General features: G+C 43.5%; 1 protein-coding gene across 5 annotated transcripts in view; it reads right to left on the reverse strand.

Moving 5' to 3' along the window:
* LOC105687808 (zinc finger homeobox protein 3) overlaps positions 1–24041 on the reverse strand; it is a 178073-nt gene that overhangs the window by 80291 nt on the left and 73741 nt on the right. The window contains exon 1 of one of the 5 annotated variants that reach the window (XM_020853415.3): positions 9393–11249. The exons of the other annotated variants lie outside the window; for them this stretch is intronic. The gene's annotated coding sequence lies outside the window, so the exon portion shown is untranslated. Of the gene's footprint in view, positions 1–9392; positions 11250–24041 lie in introns of those variants that run through there. 5 annotated transcript variants of the gene reach the window in all.

The raw sequence follows: 24041 nt of genomic DNA on the forward strand, positions 1-24041 counted from the left end.
CGAACACATGCAAAAGGCTCACCTCCATAATGTCAGAGTATTATTCAATTAATCATTCAGCATCTGAGTCACTTCGATCGTTTACCGGTATAGAGAGAATCGTTATTGATAGTTAGTTGCCCAGCGAAGAAATATAAGCGGCCGTCGCCCCCCAAGTCCCCTTCCACCATACCACAATCGGAAAAGGCCCTCTCGTGTCGCACCGACTCTCCGTACGTGAGATATGTACCTATACATTTCGCGTATGTATACATACATATCTTTTATTTGTCGACTTTATTTATTTATAAGTAAATTTTTTCACGATTCTATTCTAATTTTTTTATTTCCAATTTTTTAATACAGCGCACACATTCGTACGAATAATAATTTTCGTCATAAAGTAATTACAATCAACGAGATATATCGGTTTGGCAATAATATACGATACCAATTATAATTAAGTAACGTAGATAAAAGCAAAGAAGAAAAAAAATTAAAAAAAAAATGAGTAGAAAAAAAAACGGAATCAGAGAAATAAAAGAGAAGAGATAAGCGAGGAGTTTTGAAAGTGTCTATGCGAATACGGCGAAGGCGGTCACGATGTGATCAACGATCACGGTGCGACAGTTGTGCAAATTTAATCAACTATAGATAGGTTAATTAAAGGAGAGGTGGAACGACGTTGTATAATTAGCGACGTACGAGGTGGAATTAATTAGAAATCGCGTAAAACGAAGTGTTATTAGCCGAGGTATTAGGTGGGCGATAATAATAGGGTATATAATATAATTCTTCGGCGTTATAGCCACGGTGTAATTTCTATATACAATATACTTTGCAACGCGTATCTCGAATACGGTTAGATTCTAGGAAATCTTTGGAAATCGAGTTCACAAGCGCGACAATTAATTGCCAAGTTTTTTTATTTTCACCGGCAGAAAGTGTACGTTACGAACGGTACGCGTACGCTGAAAACCGACTGGCTTTAAAATATAGGTGTGTACCCGTAACGTGTACACAACACGTCGTGGATATGGTGAATAAAGAATGATCTATAAAAGATAAATTTTCACAATGTTCATTAATACGTTTCTTTTATCTCTCTCTGTCTCTTTTTCTTTTTATTCTTCCACCAGTCATAGAATAAATTAAGATAATAAATTCGATATTCCGCCTGTATAGTGTACACAAATATACATTAAAACCTGAATAATTAAAAATTCAAAAGAATCCCGACGAAATTAATTTTTATTCAATCCGAGATTCTTGCGGTAAGAATTCGAAAAATAAAAACCAAAGATGAAACCATTCGATTTGTTCGAAAATAAATTTTTCGAAAATTTCACCGCACGTCGAAACAAAAATCTGAAGGAATATTCCCCGATCATTTTTATTCTCTTTCTAATTCCCAAAAATTTTCCTTCAATTTATTATGAAAATAATGGACATTCACTCGCGACAGCAATAATTGTTATTGAAATAATTAACGGGGCAACAGATGCGCGGCTAGAGAAAAGAAAAAATGAAAAAAAAAAGATCTGATTTCTTCTTTCTTACGCTCTCGACGCAGTGTGTTGTAAAATTGTCAGAGTCATTGGTGAAAATAAATAACCATCCGTATTCGTATACGTGTGTATTTAATAATTATTACATGCTTCGACACAATCATCGAGTGTATAATAACTATACGCGGTGATAATTATTATAACGATGATGAATTTTTAATTCTTCGAAAATTATTGAGAAGCGAAAAGTAAGCGTACGAGAAGGACGACCGTGATACATTCGGTATCCATTGGTATACGTATCCGTATACGTATAGTTGACTGAAATAATTGTGGGCAAAATAATTAAAAGAACAACGAGTCGATAGAGGGAGATAAAAATAAAAATAAAAAAATAAAATAAAACCAGGAGAAGAAAAATCTAAGAAATAAGAGGTGGAAGGATCTGGACTGATTGCCATTATTCTTATTCCCCTTCCCCCTTCTGCCTTTTTTTTTTTTTTTTTTTTTTTTTTTTTTACTTTTGTCTTTTTCCCGTTGGTCTAAAAGGCGTTGGATTGTGGAGGTTATGGTTATTATATAGATAAGTTAAAGAGAAGGGGAATTTACGGGTGATAAATTAACGATGAAAAACACTATAGCGCGAGTGGAAGAGAATGAATAGACGGGTGTGCGTGTACGTACGTACAGGCGAAGGTGTGATGATGACCAGTTTTGTGTATAGAGTGGTAGATACACGTTGTATAGTTAGCGACGAGTTCCTGATCTGACTTTACCTCTGCGTACGTGTCTATATATATATATATATAATATAATATAATGTAGAATATATTTGTATACGCATACATATAGATATAATAATTTATAATATAACGTTACCAGCAGCCGGCCGGCACGCCGTGGGCGCCCATTCACAGTTTCGACTTATTTTAATTCATTCGGTTAGGTAGGTATATTGAACCTATGCAACGACATCACGCGTAAGATATGCGAGGGAGTGGCTCTCTCACATCTCTCTTTTTTATATCTTCCCCGCTCACCCCATCTCACTCTTTCTCTCTTTCTCTCCATATCTCTCTCTCGCGATCCCTCTCTCTCTCTCTCTCTCTCTCTCTCTCTCTCTCCCTCTCGTTTCTGATCGTCGTCGCGCGGATCCACGCATCGCGAGGAAATCAGAGAAATGTTTTGTTCGAACAAACAAAATATTGTGTCAAGAGGCGCACGAGAATAAAGTGAAATAAATCAATTTGTGTTCCGGACTGAAAAAAATTAAAAAATCATTTTTCTTTTTTTTTTTCTTTTACCAAATTCGACAAATATCACAAAACGTATACTCGCTCGAAACGATTGACGATTTTTTTTTTCCTCTTTCTTCCGCAGCCTTTTTAACAAAATTATTCTAAAATTGATGAATTTTATAGCACGTAAAAAAATCCTGGCGAAATCTATATTATACACCTGGATATTTGTCGGAGAAAAAAAATTTAAATAAAAACAAATAATCACTTCTGCCCGAATGTGTATGGGTATATATAAAAATGTGAAAATTATTTCACACATATATGTAGCACGTGTGATATGGTCATTATTATTGCTACTATGATTATTATTCAAGCTTGTTCGTATATATATATGTATCTTTTACACCGGGCGTTAATTGAATTCCGCGTGTCACATTTTATGAGCGTGCATTTTTATCTGTTTTTTTTTTCTTTTTTTTTTTTGTCTTCAATATTTTTATTTCTCATCTCAATATTTGCGGTCGTCTTTGTATCTTCTTTCGTCATTACTTTATCTCTTTGTCTCTCGAGAGGGAGAAAGAAGGAGCGACACTTTTCAGAAATCTGTTCCACAATAAAATCTGACGTGATGTACACATCGCTTTTGTTAATTCGATAAACTGTTTTATTTTCTATATCCGTTTCCAGTATAGGGGCTGCGGACGTTTCTATGTCTATCTATAGGTGTACCGGATCGTTCTTTTCGGTCCCGTGGGGGAAGAAAAGAGAAAAAAAAACAAAGTGAGAAAAAAGAATGAAAAAACGAAAAGGACGCGATATACGATCCGAGATAAGATGTGTCCGCAATTGTTAGATAGCTCGAACAGCGACTGCCTTTCCTGCAACACCTCACCCCAGCCGATATAGTGCATAGATTATACGGATGTCTTACGTACGCGGAATATATCGGGGAGATTTTTAATTTTGTTTAATATGGCGCGTACGTTCATTTTTAGAAATCCCCCGTAGCGGTCGGGTGAGATTGAGAGGGGGGGAAAAAAGAAAAAGAAAAGGAAAAGAAAGTAAAAAATTATAATGACGATGATAATGAGGATGTACGTGTATCGTAGAGGTATAGGTACATCATATGTATATACGGGAGAGTCATAGGGCTCCGCGTAGCACGTACGTACGTAGGACTGAAAAAGCTGTCTATCTATCCATCTACATATCTACTATCCATCAATTTATTACTTCTCTGGTATATAATGTGGAAGAATTTGAATTCACCACTATTAATAGACATAGTGGTATAGCCATGCTCGGTCACAGTATATTAATCGTGTCTCGTTTAAGCGTAACGCGTGAGCGGCATGCAAACAATATTTTACGTCTTTATGCTACTTGGAGTTTCTCGATGGTTTTAACAATGGCTAAGATACACCGCGCCGGTCGGACTTAATGCCCATTACCGTCCTCTTCCTCCTCCTCGTCGTCGTCGTCGTCGTCGTCGTCGTCGTCGTCGTCAACGTCCTCGTCGTCGTCGTTATAATCGTTCTACAATCTCTGCGGCAATAAAAGACTCTTAATTTTGTCAACCTATCCGAAACCAACTTCGGATCCCCGAGGATGTCTTACTGCCTACTATGCCATCGTGCCAGGATATTAGTACCGAGAAGAAGGGAATAAATCCGTCGCGATACCGACGTCGTACGAATACAGAAACAGAAAAAGAAAAATTATTCGCCATCCGACCGCAAAGGGAGTGAAATCAACAATTTTCTTGATTAACGATAATATTTTTCAACATTTCATTTGGGATTTCCGATTTTTGATTAGAGAAAACTCTGCGTAAGTACTCTCGATTCCGGAGGTTTTGATTGGCTAGCCTCGAAATGCAAGTATATAGAATAAACGTCGGAATCAGGTACATTTGTTCAAGTATAATGGTAAAGTGAAGCAAGAATAAGATATTGCGGATGGAAAAAGTTAAAATATATTTTTTGTGTCAAGAGGTACCCGACGAGTTTTATTCAGATTCCTAATTCGACTACAACCTTGAATATAACAATACCTAGTTACATATTCTTCGTATCTAATAATGAATAATAATTTTTAGATTAGGAACATCATTCTATTCTTGTTTCGTGAATATTTTGCCAACGTTTATTCTTCGATTCATTTCCTTCCTTTTTTTTTTTTTTTACTCTCGAATCGAAGATACTCGTACAGATATCTCCAAATTTGAATAATTCCGATATCAAGAACGCTCGATATATTTAAAATTTCGCAATGTATTGTTCAACTTTTCTCGAATCCGAATATACATAACGTACCTACCTATACGTATAAATGTAAAGAAATTATTACCCTCCGAGTCGAGGACGGTCATTCCCGAAACTGAAACGTCAAGATACTCTGAGAACGGAAAATCACGCGCGATCTCTTTCATCTGTTAAAATTTTATCTCAATTGAAAATCCAACGATCGTATACTTCAATTATAATCGGGCACACGTCGTTAATATGATCTGATTCTCCGAGTGGTGGCTGTATTTTCGAAATTCAACTATTCGGAGCGAGGAGCACTGCGTACAGACGTATATTTCCATCCGTTGTAAGTTTCATTAGCCGCCAAATTTTGATTTGTTCTTTTCGATTCCATTCTACGGAGGATCGTGACACGCGGTACGTAGGCGAATTACGAGTCGAGTATGTACATACACGGTACAGCAGTAGCCTAGGCAGGTATTCATATTCGGTGTATGAGGGGGTCTTAATATCGCGGAGCTATATAAGTGCGGGGCATCAGGAGGAGAGGCGACGCACAATCCTGCTAACGAATGCGTCGGCAGAGTCCGATAGTGTCGCGGCAAATTAATCCTACGAGCTAACGAATCGACTGATTTGAATATCCTCCCCTTCCAGGGAGCTATCGGGCTCCGCACGCTAGTTCTCGACGGTCCGGAGCGAGTTTCCCCTCTTCGGGTCCCCGGCTCTCCTCGTTTCTTCTCTCTTCCTTGACACGATCGCGCGTAGAAAGCCGCGACACGATCGGCACATGATAAATTTGAAAAACAAAAAAAAAAAATCTCATTTTATTGTTTTACTTTTACTCGGTCTTGTTTCGTACACTTTCTGCGATTGATTCTAATTCTTTATCGCGTCGTCCATGTCCTCCCCATAATCTCTACATGTATACGCACGCACGCACGGTACGCACTGGACCGGCGAAATATGAAACTGGACTGTGATAACGGATTTGGATGGCGATTCGGATTCATTTGCATACTTTTACGTTGATTTTAATCCGCGTCGTCAACTGTCTCTTCCTTGCGCTCAATTAGTAGGTAGAATAAAAAAACGTGTGTTTCTTTATTTTTTTTTTTTTTCTTTATTCAGAAAGATACCGATCTCCGAACGACACCTATTCTTCCCCCTCGCCCTCCCCCCTTCCCCCGTCAGACGTCGACAACAATGGCTATTGATTGGGGATTGAAGAATCGAACGTCGAAACATTGCACCTAAAATGAGCAGGACCGAAACGAACGAAGAATAAGAAAACTAAAAGACTGATTAAACAGAAGGGGGGGTGGGGGGGGGGGGGCAAAAGGGGGAGGTAGAGAGGGATTATTTATTGGCCTAACGATGATTCAGACACCCGCGCGCAGCTGGTTACATCCAAACAGTGTGTACGCTTCGTGAATAGAACCTTTAGCCTAGGATGATGCTACCGCATATCGGAATAAGGCCGTGCGCGTTATTATGTAAGCGTACCGCATCATCGTTGAGGGGAAAATCTTGGCCACAGACTAAATTTTTCACAAAGATTTTCGAGGGATCGGCGCTACGGGAGACCCGAATTCCTCCGTGTTGTGCATAGACCAAACTACCGATATCGAACGTCGAATCGGAATTCGATGGGTACCCGCGATTCGAATCGCGGAAATTTTGACACTCGCGGATCACGCAGGTCCGCGGGATCGATGGGTGACGTTTCTGCGATTAAAAACCGTCCGAATCGTCCATCGAAATCCGAGTGAAACTTAATTTGAAAAAACCCATTACTCGGGTGTCAAGTTACCACGATGTTTCCGTTTTATCGTAACGTACCGTGACCGATTGATATATGTACGTGGCAATTTTGACAGTCGCCGATTACATTATCCGTCGCAGAATCATAGACAATTTGACGACTGGAATAAAATTCCTAGTTTTGTTCTAGAGCCGATTATCGTAGGTGTCGAGTCCGCGGTTCGTTACTGTTCTCTCTCTATTTTGTCTGTGTCATGTTGTGATCGGGTACATGACAATTTTGACAGTCCCCGCGCCTGTTACACGCCGAAGATTAGTCAGCGGAACGGTTGTGTATTTCAGTGACTCTGAAATTCGCTGGAATCGAATGTCGAACGAAATGACGATGCAATTTGAAATCAGAGAGGAAGACAGAAAATCGTATCAAACGTAGAACGAAGTGCGTTCGGAGACGGAGGAGATGAACCAGACCGGATTTAGAACGCGAGTCATCGTCGTGCAGCGATCGTTTAAATTAATTACCTATTTACAGAAAGCACGTGTTATCTATGGACTCATATATACGTCCGTTTAGGACATCGTTTCATCGTCGTCGTTCCTCTCATGGACTCCGAAGGTCCACCATCGACACGGGAATATTCTCAACCGCGCGAACTCATTTTTCGAATTGGATTTTATTTTTCGCTTTTTTCTTTTTTTTCGCGATATCGGAGCGAAATAAAACCGACGAATCGCGAGTTCCGTAAAAATGTCGCGAACCCGGAAGCGCGACGTACAACATCCCGGAAAAATGATCCCTATCACTTTATAAAGCGTTACAATTTTCATTCGCGATTATCAAATTACTGGCAGAACAGATTTCGTCGCATTGCGTTGAAAAAAAAAATAAAAATAAAAAAAAAAACAGAAATATCACATCCGAACAAGTTTCGAAGACGTTGATTTCCCCCCACGGTTTTTAACGCTGCGTGACAAGGTACTTTAGATTAAATTGCATTTGAAAACTATAATCTTTGAATTTTATAGCTTCATAATAAGCCTATGCAGTCTCAGCAGCATTGGATTTGACGATCGAGGTATGGTAGGTATATATGTGTATATAGATACATAAAGATACAGCAGCTACCGGAATTATGTATCGAATATGGTTGGAATTTTTATACCTACCTATATACACTTTTTATTTAGTAAATATAGATACGCCGCGATCACCGACGACGATCGCTCGATCGTTGAAATTTAAATCTGATACCAAGGATTTTCAAAGTGGTGTATATATATAATAATGTATCGTTCGTCTGGTCGCGTGGCTCAAGTCAGAGTCCGCAGTCTACGATCTTATCGCGTCTAATCCTAATCTGATTCCGGTAAATTACCTATTTGGTAGAAGAAAAAAGAATCGAATTAAAAGAAAACGAGTAAAATGAACGTACCTAATCTAATTCTATACATTCCGCTGTCGGGTCATCGGGATTTTTATCGTCCTGACGATCCGAGAGGACGTTTACATATATATTTTAATCATTGTATGGATTAACGAGGTAGAATCTAGGGTCCGAATTACGCGGATAAAAAAACGTCGAGAAAACTAATTTTTTATTCGAGATATCTATTTTCTTTCCCCCCCGGCACCTGTGCGGTCGCTGATATTATTAAAATTGGATACACATACGCGCAGTTGTAAGCACGTAAGTGTGTACAGGGTTAGGGTAGGTTGACGTTGAAATTTTCTAAGGAAACGACAGGTAGATTTATACGAATATTAATGCAGTAGTAGCAGCAACGTGGCCTACGATCTTGGATTATGATAATGCACATCATTTTCAATGGGAAAAGAATAAGATTATGTTACCTGCTCCGCAGGACGACTCTGAGCGAGACCTTTTTTTTCACGACTCGCAAGTGCATCTTTTGAAAAAGAGGAAGAAGAAATAAAGGTGGAAGGTAGATTTTTATTTTTTTCCTGCACATTACGCGCTTCGCTCCACCAAACGTCCACATTACGATATTACGTGATATCAAATAATTCCAAATGATCCGATTAAACGAGGACGATAATTGTGAGAAAAAAAAAAGGAAAACTTTGCAATTTTAGAACAGTCCAATGGAGTCCATACAGATCTTTCCCCTTTCGTATTACGCGGTGCTGAAAGCGGCCTCGGTATGGGCAAATGAACGGCTAAACGTTTTTGGCGCGTCTAAATTCCGGAGATTTGAATGCCGCGCGGCGTCGCGCGTTCCCGTCGGAATCTTCGTCGAAGTCACTCGTAATATGCGATATTAGCGGTGTAATTTTCATCCCTGGTTGATAATCTTGGACACGTGAAATCGCCGGGTTTTATTTTATTGATACGGATCGCGCGAATTCATGGCGGCAGTTTTTCCGCAAATCGGAACACGCTACCGAGCTGCAGGTCGCGGTTCCTCTAGTTTTGCGCTTCCCTAATCACAGGTAAACTGCTCACATAGGTGTATATACAGGATAGTGAATAATTGCTCGTGATAAAGATGATCGAAATATATCGGATTCTTCGGTAATTTGGCGAACGATGTGGCCGGACGTGAGATTGAGTTATAACATAAGAGGTAATCGGTAACGCGTTGTTTAAAAAATGGTGGAAAACAATCGATCTCTCGACTTTCTCACATACCTGGGTTCATATCCTGAGAACGTCCAATTTATATGGGAATATAATTGGATATCACTTGTTTTATCGCTCTATTATTTTTCTCTTTGTTCACTTAATGCGGCGTTTCATTATCATCAACTACTTCAATGTTTCACAATCATTGTCGCTGCTACGTAGGGCACATATGATACGTAATCGGGGGGGGGGTTGTAGAGCCGACGAGAACTTTCAATAATCCTTAATTTCTTTATTTCCGTGTACTCCACTTTTGATCCACTGGAACTATATATTTATTAATCGATCGATATTTATTGATAATGACGACGATGTTGATATTAAACGGCGATGGTTTATACGACGAAAATTTTTTGATCCTTCTTCCTTTCTCAGTTGTCGATGACTTGTTTGTTTTTTTTTTTTTTCTATAACACAGCAGGTGCGCCTCGCGGGAATCAACCGATTCACTAATTAATTATTGAAGCGGGAATTTAGATGATTACTGTTTTCACCAGCGTACAACCATAATATCCCTTACACATGGTGATTCGAACGAATTGCTATTAGTAGGAACTTTACCGAGAGTCTCACGATTTATTAGTTTTAGTTTTATCGGTTATATCAACCTGATCAACTATCATAGATAACCACAGTATTGTATAGTGATTTTAAAAATATATGTATAATTGTCTCGACGGTTTTTAGTTATATTTTTTTTTTTTGTTTAATATTCACGATATTTTGAAACAGCTACAGCTGCCGGTACACGTTTATCGTAATACAGAATCCACTTTTGCTATCAACTTACACAAATATTCTTCATTCGACGATCGATCGATCGGATGATTCGTTTCATTCTCTTGATCACACACTGAATGATAATCACTGTTATTACGAAATAAATTACGAAAATTTAAACACATCAATGATCGTCATTGATCGACGAATCTATACAGAAATCCGAAGGCAATCAATCGTTTGTAATAAAATAATTATTGAAACGTTGGTCGTTGGGGGGGTGGGGGTGTGCCGCGGTTGGTGTGATTCGTACGAGATATTTATTTATACGTCATTTGTGTAGTTCGTCGTTATTGCATGTATACTGTATATACCTCATGATTTAAAAACACACCTCTTGATATAAAAGAACTTCCTCTTCTCTGCACACTTTCATTAGTCAACAACAACGAAAACTGTAACAACCGAACGATGTGACGAGAAATCGAAACGAAACCGATGAGAAAAAATTTCTTTCAAGAACGAAAAGAACGAAATCAAAATAAAATCAAAGACGGTGTACAGAATCAAAAACTTTCCACTTTTGTTTTATATGTGTACGTATATACGCGTTCGGGTTTACGCAGAAACTTTTTTCCTTCTTCAGTTTTCACATGTATTGAGCACGCATACGCATCGAATGAAAAACGAAAAACCAATGTCCTTTTTTCGGGGATGACGTCGCGAGTGAAAAGTCAGAGCAAAATAATCGTAATAACTTTTTCATTCGGTTCAGATGGTCGTCGGATTTTACGCATGTAATACACCGTCCATATGTATATATGCATGCGATACGTGTTCAACTTTCGATCCCGGTGGTGATACAATTCGTTGGTCGTTTTAACAATAATAATTTAATATAATATTACATATTCGATTAATTTCGTTTGTTCTGTATTTCGTCGTTTGTTATCTCATGTACCAATGTTTTTATTAATAATAATTGTTTATTTATTTGTTGATCACGCGTTATTTATATTCGTGTATAATATAATTTCACGTAGACGAATATAATAATATTCGGTGTATCTAGTTTTTGTATTTATATAGTGTGGATATATTTTAATGAAGAGAAAAGGCCGGACAGCGATGTGCCCAGGTCGGGTCGCGCTGCCGAACTGCCTCGCTCCCCGCCCCTCCGCCCGTACATTCCTCCCCTCCGTTATTCTCGCGTCCCCCACTATTGCCGAGGTTCCTGGACGTGGAAAATGGGGGTTGTCGGGTGGGGATAAATAGGCGGTGCCTCCGACGACGGTGGGCGTAACGAAAACCGACGCCGCAAACGCAACGCGTACCTCCGACGTCGTCGAGCGTTTCCCCACTACCCGGAGCGAGGCCGGTTCGGGTGCCCCGATATAATCCTCCTCCTCCTCCTCCTCCTCCACCTCCTCCTCCTCCTCCTCCTCCACCTCCACCTTCTTCCTTCACTCCTTCTCTTTTTTCTCCCTGTTCCTCGGCTCCGCGCGAGCGAGGAAGAAAATTCCAGGGATCTTCCAGCGAGCGAAAGGGACGGAAAACTGGAGTAAGCGGGACGCGCGCAACCCTCGTCCTCCTCCTCCTCCTCCCACTCGTTCCTTCTTCCTTCGGGAGAGGAGATCGCGTATATAGCGGAACAGGCTCACCTTACGTCGCGTCGTCGCACTGTACTGGATAATATATAAAATATATATATATGTATATATACATATATATTGTATAAAGGCTCGAGTGGATCCTTCGGGCGTATAATGCGAGAAGGACTACTATTCCTTCGTCTTATTTTTATTCCTTCGTTTCCCCTTTTTCGACACCCTCCTCAGACTCCCGCTCCCTTCCTCCCTTCGGTGTTTCTCCTACGTACCCTACGCCATAAGCATACACACGTACGACACGCATCTAAGAATGAACGCGTGTGGGTGTGTAGAGAAATGAGGGATGTGGGGGGAGGGGGGAGGTGGGTGGGGTGTAAAATGGGGATCGGTATAGCCGGAGATACACTCGCTCTCCTTGGAGAGACAGCGCGCGCCGCGGCGGAGCTCTCCTCTTGCTGCCCGCGGGAGCAGCACATAGAGAGGAGGAGGCTTAAGTCCTTTTTTAATAAGCTTCCCCCACCGCGTCACCCTTTGGACCTCAACCCTCGGTATTCACCCCCCTGCCCTCCCCCCGCCCCCTCAATTTCTGAACCTTCGCGCAAGGCGAACGAACCCCCCTGCAGCGGCGACGAGAACGCGACTATAAGAAGAAGAAGACGAAGAAGAAGAAGAAGAAGAGGAGGAGGAGGAGGAGGAGGAAGAAGAAGAAGAAGAAACACGAACGCGCCCACCCTTGGAATATAAATGCTTCTTCTTTGCACCCTAGACCGCCGAGCGAGCTCCACTCACCCCGTGCAACCCCTCCCGCATCTCCTTATATTCCCCCCCACCCCCCATCCCCCACCCCCCTACCCGGGGTTCGCTCCCTCTCCCGCATCCGCGGCGGGGTATCCTACTTATACGTGAAACGCGGGCGGACCGAGCTGGGACTGAAAAAATATTTCTTTATTTCAAACGATTCTTTTGCACCGATTCTCGTTATTTTATTCCCATATAACGCGAGCAGTCTTCTCGGTTTTCCTTTTCTTTCCACGCCCTCTTCCTTCCCACTGAAGATTCTGTGTGCCACATACACCGCGCACCTACACAGCCTCCCTTCGGGAGCTCTTTTTCATTTTACAATCCTATTTATAACAGTGGCAGTGGAAACGTAGGTATGGCGTTGAAGGAATACCTTCAACATTTTCATCATTTAAATCGCGAACAAACGATATTCCCGTCCCTTTTTGAAAATTTCTTCATCCTGCGCTTCGAGTTCAATATTTTGACGAATTCCAATGCAAGAAACCGTGCGTACGAAGTAACCCTTTTTCGCAACAGATCCTCAACCTATACGATGCATGTGGCACGTTCTTCTATTTCCTTCTTTTTTTATATCACTGGTATGGACGGGGATGCGCAGGAATAGAGAAAGTAGAAGAGGGAAAAAAAATAAAAAAAACTCGAAGCAAAAAGAAATAGTCGACGAAAAAAAACTGACCTAGACAAGATACGATCGGAGCAAAGTTTTTCCCCCGCGTCACGAAGCGAACGACCACCTGGTGCGGAACGACCAAAACTAGGTATATATACGTGTGTATATGGTACATAGACGTGTAAACACATACAGCTATACCATATGCGTACGTACGTACGTATCTGACGTTGTATATACGACGACCGCAATGCATACGACAATATGCGGGTATACGTATAACGTACGACGCGCGTGCTTTCGACTGGCTTATATTCTGTCCCTTTCGTATAAATGAGGGAAAATTTAACTGTTAAGGGTGAAGTGCGGCATCGCGTTGAGAAGAGCGAAAAAGAGAAATTAATAAACGCGAATCGTGCTGACGAAGTTTCGCGCGAAGAGAGACCTTGCGAAGGAAGCAAAGGGGTGAGTTTCCAAACCTGACGTTCACGCTGGCTGCCCGGGCGCAAGAAAAGTGAACGGAAGATTTCTTTCCGCTCGTTTTTTTTTTTTTTTTTTTTCTTTTCATCTCCCTCTTCCTTTTTACTATCTTCTATGGTCTATCCATTCACAAACTCAACCTGCACCACGTGACTTCGTGCAGTCGCCCATCCATCCCTTGTATACATCAGATATATATATATATATATATATACACACACACAACCACCCCGGACACGAAACCTTTTTCTGCCCCTTTCTCTTCTTTTTTTTCTTCTCTCTCTCTCTTTTTTCTTCGGACTTTATATACGGGGCGAAATAAAATATCACGAAAAGGTCTGCGATCTATACTCGATTTTCGCGATCGATTGAAGAAATAGTGGACGAATAAAATCGATCAAACTTTGAATATCGTTGGTACAACGAGTCCGTGATCTTGGGCACCGTTTTTTTTTTAAAAAAAACCCTTTGTTCAAATCGGTTGGTTTCCTCGTTGCGAACCCGAAGTATGCGCGTTACAGAAACTATCCACGTCTGCTGCCACAATATCCATCGGCTACCTGCGTAGGACTCGAAGCGTCGCATCTCGCTATAAGGGAACGACTTACGGATACGCGAGCCGTAGAAGAGACGAACGACGAGAAGCCGGCTGGCTGGCTAAGCCTTAGGTTACCCACCCACCTATACAACGTATATTCCAAGTCGCGTAGATGGTAGCGTAGAGAATTGTACGTCAGAAGCTCGCTTCAGTTTTACGAGGTCATCAAAACGCTCCGTGATTCTCTGGTATGCGCGGCGGCAGAAGCATCACCGGCAAAACTCACCGACTCACAAACAACACCGGGTGTAAGCGGGGCGCGGCGTTATATTGTACGTAACGTAACGTACGTACGTAACGCAGCGCGTGTGGTATACGTATACGTGCATCTCCTACGTTAGGGGATATACAAGAGTACAAGTATTCGTCGAGTCCGGTTAGTCTCTGACAAGTTGCGTTTCGTAGAGGCTTATACGATCATGTAGACGAGATAACATAAAACGGTGAACGGTTGAACGCCCAAACACATGTATACGTCGAATGAAAAAATAAACTTGAAGAAGAAGAAGCGAGAAGTAGTAGTAGTAGTGGTAGTAGTAGCAGCAGTAGCTGCCGTACAAGAAGAGGAAGCGGAACGTGTCGAACGGAACTGTGCAGTACGAACGCTAGGCACCGCGCGCGCTTACCTCTTTTCCGTAACGATGACCACCGTCTCGCGGTAGCGATCCTCCGCCGGGTATACCTACTGTAACCGTTCCCCTTCGAATTACACCATGGGAAAATATAAACCGAGAGTTAAACTGTGACGATCTGGTAGCACGGTGCGAACGATCTCGAAATAACGTTGGAATGAGAAATGGCGTAAAAAGCTCGACGGGGGGGTGGAAGCCCGAAGGGGGTCCGCTGAGGAATACGGCCGCTGTCCGGTCGCCGCCGGAGCGCTCGGAATGCAAAGTTATGAGTTGAAATTATCATTGTTCTTCGGGTGAGAAAGAAACTCGACTGGAATAATACGGATATATCTGCGAGGCGAGTATAGTTGTAAGTTCGCCGATGCCGGTTGATATTCCTATTTCGCTGTGCACCGTCTGAATGGGATAGTTTTGGGCGAGGCCTACTATGTATTTCCAACAGGTATATTGTAGGTGTGCGTATACCGCACGGTCACTTCGAATTTTTTGAGGAAACCCAGTACCTATACACGTACGCGTAGATCGTCTATCAAAACTGAGAAACTAGGTGGGAGGGAGGGGACGAAGAAAGGAAAAAAAGAAAAAAGAAAAATGAAAAAAAGAAACCGAGTAGAATCGAGGTAGGAAAAGAAACATTTGAGTAGCACCACCGGGTCAAGCGAAAGGAGACTGAAAATATAGGATGAAAAAAAGAAGAAAGAGCCTGCGCTAGGAGAGCGGGCGAATAGGTGAATGGGAATTCTAAGAGCGTCAGGTAAAAATGTACATAAAGAGGGATGCGCCGCCCGCCGGGGAACGTCGGAGTCCCGAGGGTTGCCGGGAATCGGTTGGCCTATCCCGTCGACACGTAACTTTAAAACTTGACCGTGACGCGCGCGGGGGGGGGGGGGGGAAATATAACCGGACCGAAAAGACCAGACAGCCGGGCGCCTTCGACTTTTATATACCTACCCCTGACTTTCGGCTCTCCGAGCGACGCGGTTTGGACAAAATGTCCGTAAGAATCGTCGTGTACGGAAAGTACGTGGGATGCGGTGAGAAAAGCGAGAAAAAAAAAAGATTGGCGAGCAAAGATGATTCTTCGTACGCGTCGTCCGCGAGCGAATCGACGAATCCTTTTAACGCCGATTCGCACCGGGGTACGGCGATTATCTCGATTTCGTTCGATGATTCGGTGTGATTCCTGGAAACGGGAGGGTGTAGGTATACATCGATCCCTCGGGCGCGTATATCGGTACGCCATGCAGGATGCGTCGAATGGAGCGGCGTTACAATGCGGAGCTACATTAGGTATACATGTGAAAGTTATTCGGCGGTGTATGTATGTATAATGTTGTACGCGGACGCGGGAATTCCTTAGCGGGAGTCGTTCCCGCACACCGTCGGTCGGTGATTAGGAGGGCCCCCGCCACACGTAAACACACGCATTACGGTCGTCCTCCTCTCCTGCACCGTAGCGGCGGCCGGCGTATAGGTATATAAGGTACCCTCGGTTCTCGTCGGTCGTGTCGGGACTCCTTAGCGCGCGGAGTTATAAGAAGGGACAAACCGCGCGCCTCGCCTTCGCCTTCGCCTTCGCCTTCGCCTTCGCCTTTACTTTTGCCTTTGCCTTTGCGTTCGGTCGGACTCGCCTCGCCTACCCCGGCACTCTAATTACGGCTAATTTTGTTAATTACCGGCCCAACGTCCTCTTCTCTCATTCTTATACCGCTATAATTCCAGGTTGAGAAACTTTGTGTCTAGACTTTAAACAAGGTTTACTTCTCTCTTCGCGAAGAACAAAACCGACCAACGAAGATATCCCATGAATAAAGCGAGTACGAACCCGTGCGCGGTTCCTCGACCCTCGGCACCGCCGTGCGGTATACGTATTATAATGGCGCTATACGACCTGCATGACTGCGATATACCGAAGGGACGAAGCCACGCGATTTTCGATCACCTCGAACCGCGTATAGGTATGTATATCGTTTCGCCCTACGAATCCATCGGCGTCGCGGTCGACGTGGCCACCGTTCGCCAAATTTTCACAATTTTCAAATCACACTTCCCGAGAGATTACCGACCAGATGCCGTAGCACGGTAGCGGGGAAAACGAAGCTTTCGCTCCCCCCGTCAGCGCAGGTTGGATAATGAAAGAGGACGGAATTCATAGCGTTGCACCTGCCCGTGGGGGTTATTATTCGGGAATGGACAGTTATACTACAGTGTACGGTATACGGACAATACTACCACCCGCCACCAACCGGGCATTGTTGTCCATTGTGCACGGGGTGTCCGTCGCATGGACAAGTCGTCCTCGTCCTCGTCCTCGTAATCCGTTTGCGATTCCTGAGCGTAGTTCGCCGCTGTTTCTGTCCGCGTTTATTCGTTTTTGTTTTTTTTTTTGTTTTTCTTTTTCTTCCACCCCCGTCTCGTTCTCTTCGTACTTTTTTCTTCTTCGCCTTCTTCCTCTCAGCTATCTCCTTCTCTCGGGGATCGCGCGCGCACTGCGGCTCGGCGCGACGCCGCGTTCTTCGAGATTCGAGTTATTTTCGCCTCTTCGTTTTTTTCGATTCGCTTCGACCGGCTAGCTTAGCTTGTACCACCCTCGCCGCTAGTTTAGCGAAAAAATTTATGTACATACATACCCCGATACCGCGTTGTACCCGAGCTATTTCCCCCCCCCCCCCCCCCTCCGGCCGAAAGGGACCACCGAGCCGATATCCTGACAAACGTCCAATTAAGGAATCCTTCCGCTTAGCTGCGGCGAACAGAAGAACGCGAGAAATCGCATTCCTCGCATCACACGGTCGTGTCCGAGTCCACCCGTTGCACGGGCGAAGAAGGTGCCCTTTACGAAGGTCCCATCTGCCGCCTAAATTTTCGTCCCTTTATAAGAAAGGATTAGCCGGTTTCGCCGGGAGACAATCCTTCCCAAAGCGGTTTGTAATATGACCGGTAACGCGAGACTAATTCCTCTTGTTTCTCTCGCGATATTATTCAAGTTTTCCATCGGCATTTGCTACGGTGTGTCGGATATAGATAATACGTCCATCGCGCGACCAGGTAGTGGGCAAATTTCAAATTTGGAATTGACGGAAAACGGAAGACTGTGTAAGAGACACGTGTTACTCGATCGTTGGCGATACGGCGACGATTCGACGGACAAATCTCGCGATGGCCCGAGGTGGTTTTCGCGCGTGAAAAGACAGAGAGAGAGAGAGAGAGAGAGACAGCGAGAGAAGGTCAGATGAAACTCGAAGTTTTGTAAAAAAAAAAGTAGAAACATATTGGCGTAACGTATGTACATACGTAATAAATACATATTCCGACTACCTAATGGCGGGTACATATAACATTTACGATGTATACTCGCGTTAATGTACAGGGAGACTCGTTCGAAGCGAACAAAAAGGATCGTCGCTTCTGTTAGTTCGCTGCGTTGAGTAAGTCGAATAACGAGCGAAGGTCGTCGGATATCATCGGAGTCTACTCGGTGGCTATCTCACACGGCGTGCGACACGTCGAGACGCCCGACGATACGACGACGTCTCGTACGGGGCAACTTTTTTTTGTCGGGGAGTCGTCGCGACTGACCAACGTCACGCACAATGTCCATGGGTGAGGTCGGCGACGCACCGAGTACGAGATACGTACGTATTGTACCTACCGCGCCGGCAGCGCTTCCGTATACCGCAGTCGGAATCTCCGTCTCCGTGTTGAAAAAATGAAAAAACTCGAGTTCCATCTTCGGACGGAGTGCGTTCTCGTTACATTGTACGAGGCGTGATCGTCGAGCGTGAGAAACGAATAAATCGAACAGTGTAGCAGATCGAGGTACGTACGTACCTGTACCTATGGCATAATGGGAACGTACCGCACACTCTACGACGTAATGAAACGCGAAGCGTTCAACTGGAGTTTTGTAGTTTACAACAGAGCGGCGTATAGAGGAGTCGCGTGTCCGATGTTATATCGCTCGTGGCGCGGTGTAGATACATAAGGGATAGGTGTCGTGGTGCGTGGCGATTAGATTGATAAGGTAATTACCGGTAATACTGGTTCGAAACGGTGTACCGGCGGCGGCGGTGGCGGCGGCGGCAGTGCTTGGCTGCTCGCCTGCCTGCCCTCCCCGCTTCCGCAACGTGGACGCGGAGGACGAGGAAGTTCGCAGGTATACGGTCGTCGTCGTCGTCGTCACCTGTACACACTCCTCATCGTCCGGCCGGTCGTAGTTAGATCGTTACAACAGCTTCGGACCTTTACCGGACCTTACGCTACGTATCGTCTCGTTACTCTAGCCCACCGTCCGCGTAACGTGCGGCTAACAAAAAAAAAAAAAAAAACGCTCAATTTCCAAATTTTCAAAAAATGACGTCTCACGCGTGCGGTGTGGTATAGACTTCGGACGTGCGAATTAGAGACGGCGCATCGAGTTCGGAAAATGAAATGCACTTGGACATTCGCATCGGCGATACGCGCGGCACGAGCTCGATCCTCGCGTTTAATATAACACGAGTTAAAACATGGCTGCAGACCGCTATCTATCTCGTATCTAATGCAATATTGTTTCGTTACACCTTTCCTATATATACCGAGCTGATATCACACGCGGTGTCATTAAGTGTGATTATATTGCCCGCTGGGAATATGTATATATATATATATACACAGGTACGTACGTACCTACATCCGTGTATCCGTATACAGTCGCGCAACATCTCGCGTTTGTTCGCTATCGAAAAAAAACCGAGGGCTTTGCTAATTGCTGGATATCACCTGTAATTTTTTCGCGATGCGGATTTTTAAAATTCGCGTACTTTACGATTCCGAATAATCTCTTCGTGCATCGATTCGATAAAAGTATACGGGAATCGGAACGTTACGTGGTACGAAGAAGGGTCGCAGTACCGCGTTATACGGTGCTGCTCCTCCTGTAATACTGTAATAGCCACGTTATACTCGATATAATTTTTTCTCGACCGTTTTTTTTATTCCTCTCCTTCCTAATAACGGTACGTTACATACGCACGAAGCACCCCGCGTTTTATTCGCTGATTAATTTATCAGAATTCTATGGGAATAGGAAACGGCGATGGACGGTGATTACGTACGTTTTCCCGGCTATTATATATCATCTCGATATTCCCTCGCTATATAAGTTCGCGATACAGGTGAAGAATATAAGAAAGAACGTACGTACGTACGTACAGTAGCCGCGAATCGCATCGTCCGATTGTGGAATTGTTGGGAAAAAAGTAACGCGAAGAACAAGGCGAGCGTAAGAAAAAAAAAAAAAAAAAACCAAGGACCCCACACAAGATATCCCCGCAAAGTCTCCCGACGTCCTAGCTGCTCATCGCGCGCCCTTTAGGGCGACGAGTCGTACTTTAAACACCGTAGGAAGGTGTTATTAAAAATTAGGATCGGAGGTCCCGACACGAGCGGGTTCCGCAAGTCATCCGAGATGACTGCGTCCCGGTGAAATAATGATGATGACGACGATGACGATGACGATAACGAAGAAGAAGAGGAGGAGGTGGAAGAAGAAGAAGAAGAAGAAGAATACAAGGTGCGGCGTGGAAGCGGCTCCCGGGCGACGGGCGTAATTAAAAAATTATAGGGGCGGGTTGTGTTGTACCCCGTGTTCGTGTTTTTTTCCCCTCCTTCCTTTTGTTCCTTTTTGTTTTACTCTCCTTCTTCATTCGAATCTCGTTCTTCGTAGCGTTCGCTCGTTCGGTTCATTCATGGCGCCAGGAAATAGGCGAGGACCGGGGGCGCCTCTATATATCCCGCGGGATATACATACGTATACATCGGGTCGTGCACGCGGTAGAATCAGGGAACCCGAGATGAATTAAGGTGTCCGCAGAGTACGGGTGTGCGTAGAGAGGTCGCGTTCTACGAACTGGAAGAGGAGGAAGATCTTCGAAGAGAAAGAGGAAGCGTACGGAGAAGCGGAGAGTCCTCCTTTGAGGGGAGCAGCTAAGAGCCGACGATGAGGAAGAATGGTAGGAGACAATGCGAACGCTTGGCGAACGGTCCTGAAGGATCATCCGCTTTTATCCTCCTTTATGCGCATTACAATCTAACCGTAGATCGACGAAGGAATGCGCGCGCGGCCCTTGAGTGCTGGATAGAACTCCCCGCATCTACTCGCTTATTCTTCTTTCGCTTCCTCTATAAATTAACGGAGGGACGTAAGACGGTAACGAAAATAGACAAAAAAAAAAGAATCAAACGAAGGAGGATAAAAAAAAAAAAAAAAAAAAAACACGCAGGAGAAGAAATGTAAGTAAATAAATAGACGGTGGATATATATCCTTCTTCGGAGGACCGAGAGCAACAGCCGGTAGGGTAATACGATTTTTACGTCCCTGCAGGACTCGCGAGACGTATCGGTAACGCTACGGTATAAGGTGGTATCTAATATTGGCGGACTTTCGACAAAACAAATCAATAAAAATTCCGCGACTCGCCCCACCGTTCCAACGAAACCAATTTTTCGTCTCTATTTTTGCTCGCTATTTTATCTTCGGATCGAGTAAATCGTAAAAGTGGCCAACGGTTTTCGGGGATGTGTGCCCCTCCCCACTCGACGAGACACGTGAGACGCGGTCGGTTATTAGCGACTCCCGCGTACGTTGTTTTACAGGGGTATACGTATACGTATACGTATACGTATACGTATACGTATAGGTACGCGAGGGAAAAGGCGTCGCGACGCCTTGGTTAAAGAAAAATCCGCGAGATGGGGACTTTGGCGATACAAAACCACCACCACCCACTACACGGGGAATCTTGAGTGCAGTAAGAAGGCGCGAAAGAAATAACCGTCGCGGCGTCGGCGCTGCGTCGAGACGCTCGGCCGGTACGCGATATTATCCACATCGAAACTATATTCCGAGCGTCGCGGCGCTCCGAGGCGTTTGTCTAGTTCCCTGTGGTAGGTATCAACAATTTTCCTACTTTTCCGCCTAATGACCAATCAATACGTTCGGCGAATGAAAAAATTTTCTAAAAAAATATCGCGAAAATAGACGAAGACCGTAGAGACTTTGTCCCAAAAAACTTTTGTTCTCTCCGAATGAGGTGAAAAATATCATTTTTCCTTTTTGTTTTTGTTTTTTTTTTTTTTCTATTTTTGCGAAATTATTTTTTACTCTTTTTAGATACCTCCACAGGATCTTCGCTTCTTTTTTCCGAACTTTCGAACGAAACCTCGCGGATTTTCATTCTTTTCTTTTCTTCGCCGCGTCCCCCAAGTCACCAGATCTCGAACCCTCAAAAATCCCCTCAAGGGTTTTATAGCCCCTGCAGCACCGTCGGTTCGCCTCTTAAAACACAAGGCTTATCTTTTCAAGTAAAAAGCACTGCTGTATAACACTTTTAGTTTTTTTTTTCTTCTTTTTTTTTCCTCTTTCTACGAGCTAAGTACATATAACGCAGAAAACCGGAAGTAGAATTCTCACGGCGATCTACTCGGGAGTGAGAAGAATTGAAGAAAAAAAAAAAACAAAAAAACTTGAAACAAATAATAATCTGGAGGAAAAAAACGCAGAAAAACATGAAAAAAATTGCCCCCTCTTTGCGATCGAAGCACCGCGGGGTGCCTAATTAGCTGAGTATATTTCTGTCTCGTATACGACGTCATCCGTACGGTTCGATGGGTCTTTTTGGCAGGAGTCCAATAATTTTGTACCAGAACCGAAACTACACATACGTCTCACCCACGCCCGCAATTAGCGGTACCATTGGAGGGCCGTATAGATATACGCCTCTGCTGCAATTCGCGCAATATGCAGATCTCGTCTCGTTTCGCTTTCATTTGTACCCGTCGCTCACGTTAAAAATGGTCCATTCAAAGGACGGGGTGTGGGGCGTACGGTGAAATTTTAACGTAAAAAAGAAAATTGACAATTGTCTCCAATAGAAAAAGATCTTTTTATCAGAACCTGATCCGATGAGAAGAAATTAAACGAAATGAAGTCAAATGGCACAAGTTTCGCCCAGAGTAGTAATTGTTATTATTTTTCACAGACAGCGTAAAATCGCATGACGGTTTTGGAAACATATCTATACTGAATAGATTTTTATCTACGTACGTGTATCTATTTACGAATATGCGTGAGAAGATAATGTGGGGGAGGGGGCGTGGGGGGTGAAATTTTTGCGCGGGATGAGAAGAGCGCGGTGTATTTCCGTGTGACAATATAAGAGGGAGGGAATTTGTTGCGTGCACGTGTTGCGCGTAACGTAAAGAGAGGTAGGTAGGTATACCTTTTATACTACCAACCACGTCGTGGTCGTCAGCGGGCTAGCTCTCTTGGCACAGTGTCCTGTATCAGCTGTGCGAGGTTGAGTTTACTATAGCCTACCTATAGGTACATGTGTGCCCGCTATATATCCTCGCGTATATACCTATGTACGCGTGTACATACACGTACGCTAGGTGTAGATGTGTACGGTATACCACGTGTGTGTATACGAGAGCCGGACGGACCATCGACCACGGACCTACCTCAACGGCGACTACTATACCGCGACTTCTCAATCGCACAACGTTCGTTCTTTTCTTCTTTTTTTTCTCTTGTCTCTGGTTTTTATTTTTTTCTTCGTTTTTTTTTTTCTTTTTCTTACCTTTCCCGCATGTGCCGAGGCACGAAGATACGTGATATTTGTGTAACGTACAAATTTTGAGTATGTTACAGCGTACGAAGAACGATTAATGCCAACGCGATAATCAAATCGTTCTTCGTTTTTCGCTACTATTTTTTCGAAAGAATTTTTGATAGAATTTTATGTTCCTCAGAAATGTTGATTTTTAACATTGATCAGTTTTGAAATAAAAACTTAATCGCGTATTTCCTTAATAAAATCGAACGGCTATTTTTTAATATCATAACTAGATAGGTATATACACCTATGCGACGATGAAGAGGTGAGTATAGCGGTGAACCGCGAAAGAACGTCATATATTTACATTAATATTTCTACATGTATACATACAGACACGGGTTATACAAATTAAGTAGCAGACATACGTGAAGGTATGTATATGGGTATAATATAAATCTACCCAAATGAGGTGCTCGCGGTTAGTTTAAGCGTAATTAATCTTCGTTAAGTAAGTGAGCAAGTAATTTTGAGTGAGTAATTTTTCCTTTTTCCAGCAGTATACAGTATACGGACGGTATATACCGGCACTACAAGCATTTC

The sequence above is a fragment of the Athalia rosae genome, chromosome 2, assembly GCF_917208135.1.
Source record: "Athalia rosae chromosome 2, iyAthRosa1.1, whole genome shotgun sequence".
NCBI lineage: Eukaryota > Metazoa > Arthropoda > Insecta > Hymenoptera > Athaliidae > Athalia > Athalia rosae.